Source organism: Phalaenopsis equestris, unplaced genomic scaffold (genome assembly GCF_001263595.1).
Source record: "Phalaenopsis equestris unplaced genomic scaffold, ASM126359v1 Scaffold000332, whole genome shotgun sequence".
Lineage (NCBI taxonomy): Eukaryota > Viridiplantae > Streptophyta > Magnoliopsida > Asparagales > Orchidaceae > Phalaenopsis > Phalaenopsis equestris.
Window position 1 is genome coordinate 94,401 of NW_018164774.1, and position 3,995 is coordinate 98,395.

Here is a 3,995-nt window from a genome sequence, read left to right on the forward strand (position 1 = left end):
ATATATATATTTATAATAAACTGTCACAAATAATGTTAGATATATCCATCGACAACCAACTAGTTGAATTTTTTGCCTAAATTATCAGTTGGTTCAAAGATGCATCAATTGATATTTTCATCGACTCAACTCAACATCATAATTATTGGCGGAGATGCTGTCAATAGTTTACTCAAAATTCATTGATAAAACAAATAAATAAATAACCTTACAAAACAACATTTCTATATTTTGCAATCATGATATAAAGTGCACAATAGCTATATACACATGTTCTCAAAACAAAACAATATTAAATATAGCAAATAATGATAATAATAATAATAAATATAACAAAAAATTTAATTTGTGAATTATATGTACAAAGAACATCCTTTGTTTAAGCATATTCAAATATATATATAAGCACATCTTAATATCCAATAAAAATAATAATCATAGTTACAAAATAAAAAAAGAAGAACTACTTTTAGTTGGTCTCCTTGTCCTGATCATCCTTCTCCTTCTCTTGCTCCACTATAGATTGCTTTGCTCATTGATGTGTGTCATGTTACATCTACTTTATCTTTATCTCCATATCAGATAATTGATCATCCATCTTAATGGTAACTTGAGCTTCCATTTCTAAGCAAAGGCCGTGACACATCAGTTGACTAGTTCATCAATATAAGTAGATCTCTCATCAAAGATCGAGTATCTTGCATTGTACACCAGATATTAAGATCTCTGGCTACATTTTTTTCCTGTAAATGTTTAGACTTGCCACTAGAAATACCCACTCCTTTTGAATTGTGGCTCTAAACAATCTTATGATGTTGTTGTTAATCCTACAAAAAAATTATATGCCATCAGTTGTGAAGTAAAAAAATATAAAATAAATAAAAAGATATGAAAGTGTATTCAATTTACGTAAGCGCTCTTAAACCTAACATCAATCTATTGTTGGTTCACTTAATGCTAATGTGTTAATTCTATAGCTCAGCAATGGTGTTTCTCATCTAAGTAATTACTTTTTTAACATACAAAAAGTTCAATCAGTAATAATTACATACTTAATTCTAAAGCATTGAATAAATCATATCATTTTTCTCGTGCAACTGGTATGCAGAACTGAGCCACCAATGTGCAGAGAGCTAATCATGCCCTTGTAGTATGATGCTCAATTCGGTTTGCCTTCCTATCTCTTCCAAACATAATTAGGGGAGACTTAGGCTCTACACAACTAAGCTCAAACTTCTTCCCCAATCTAAAGGGGCCATATCCTGACTTGCACATGTCTGCAAACAAATCACACGAGCGGGTATCCCCTCTAATCTCAAATTTGCACTTAATCTATTGATTTTGCTATTGATCAACATTTCAAAGCCATAGGAAAATCCTAGAACTAGAGGCAAAAATATAATTTCAAGCAAGTGTTGACTCAATTACAAATAATATATAAGCATATCAATATAAGAGGTGAATTTTAAGTGATTTTAAGCCATTTTAGAGTATTTTAAGTTACATTTTTAAAGTATTTTTTGTCCCAAAAATGTCAAATTTCTTACAATGTATAATTGTAATAATAAAATAATAATGTAAATCAATACCACAAATAAAGATTCAAATTAATGTTCAAAGAGGGGTTGTATCATAAATATTCACTTGAAATTTCAATTACATAACAAGTTTTATAAGACATAGGATAATCTAAGATTTTTTTTGTTTTGACATTTAAAATTAAGTCTAATACGTCACAAAAAAAATTAATGTAATAAAAAATGAATTTTAATGCAGTATTTAGCTCTAAAAGCTAACAAATATTTGACCAAGAACTTTAATAAATTGTTATGATATCATCTAAACTTTGAATCCACAAAAATTACAATCAATATAGTGTGATTTATTATGATGAACCCAACAATAATACAATAAGAAAAAGTCTTTATCCAACTTAGTGGAGTTGGCTACATGAATCCTTTTTCTCCATTAAGCCATATTGAGTGTCATATTTTCATTTAATTCTAATAAATTAAGATCATTTTTATACAACATGACCAAGTCTTTTTAGGTCTACCTCTACCTTTCTTAACAGGATTCAGATCTAAAATATCTACTCTCCTAACTGAGTCATCAAATGGTCAACATCTAATGTAATCAAACCATCTATTATGACTCACTCTAATCTTGTTAGCCACTGGAGCTACACAAACCCTTTCCTGAATATATTTTTTTTTGCATTTTATCTCTAAGTGTAAGGCCAATGAACCACCTACACACATCTTTTAGTTTATTAAGTATTAAGATTCACAAACAAAATATCCTTTAAGCCTAAGTTGCCATCCCCACAACAACAAAATGATGCGTGGCCGTGTCATCCACATCCCCTTGATTTGACACTTCGCATATCAATTTCCTCACATTTGATATCAATCATGTCACAATATTTTCTCAGATGATGTGCTAAAAAAATTGAACTTAATTTATTCGACACGTAATTTTTGAAATATTTTATCAATTAATTCATAGAACTAATTTACTATCAAACAAATCAACCACCCCTTTTCATCTTTTTGTGAAATTTTCGCTCAAATATCAAAATTCATGAAGAGAACTAAGCCCTTACTTTTCATTTTTATCAAATTGTCAATAGTTTGATTGTGACGTGTAAATACATTTACATAAATATCATACGATTCTTGTGTATTTACATATAGAGAATATTTAAATTGAAATATTTACTTATATAAAACTTTAGTATTTCAATCCGATTAAAATATACAAATGAAAAGGCGTATTTCACTTAAAAAATTTATTGTAGTGATATTTTTTTCATATGATTTAAAATCTTAGAAATTATACATAATAATCATATCAGAGGTTGATCCCGCAACCGTGTTTATTAACGAAACAATATGACATGTTAGTATTCGCAGTAAAAACACGATAAACAAACGCGGGACATGCGTTTTGATAGCACAAACGAAACAGTTAAACTGCCTCAAACACACTCTTAATTCGTTATTCGTAACAGTACCTGGATATATAGATGGAAGTCTCTAAAAGGACCACGTGGTCCCACATTGGTTACAAAGTTGGATATTAGAAGTGCAAATACATAAAAGTCATTTTTATTAAAAAATTTCATATGCACAAATTTAAAAATCATTATTTTTATTTATTTTTAAAAGATCATAATTCTCTTAGAAAATAAAAAGAAATAAAAGTATTTGAATTTCTTAATTTTTCCCACCGCTAGGGCTGTCAAAACGGTTCGTTGTTCGCAAACAGCTCGTTAAGAAGCTCGTGTTTGGTCGGGACATGCGTTTTGATAGCACAAACGAAACAGTTAAACTGCCTCAAACACACTCTTAATTCGTTATTCGTAACAGTACCTGGATATATAGATGGAAGTCTCTAAAAGGACCACGTGGTCCCACATTGGTTACAAAGTTGAATATTAGAAGTGCAAATACATAAAAGTCATTTTTATTACAAAAATATTTTATTGCATTGTGTTCCTTTTTATTTCTTCTCTCATATATTAACTTATTGTTGAATATTCATTCAATAGGACCATATTTTTGTAGACTTCTATAAGTTAAATTTATAAAGATAATATAATGATTGACACTTATCTTAGGGGCCCCTTGAGTGGGAGTATTTTCAATATACTATAATTTTTTTGTATGGATTTTACAAAATTATGTATTTGAAATGAAGAATTACAAATACAATGTAAAGTATGATTGAATTTGAAGTTCGCACTATAGCTCATTTTGACTTTAGAATTCAATTGATTTAATTGAATTTGAATTACACAGTAAAATGCTATCAGCAAGCTGCCACCTGCCGACCACCAACCACCTCATGCCATTGTTGCCCACCGCCACTGTCTTCACAGCTCGTAGCCTGTCATCCCCAACTACCAATTCGCCTCCCCTTCCCCTTGTCTATCGTCATCGGCCAGCAACCGCCGCTGGCCTCCCCTCGCCACCCTCGTTGTGACTACTTCC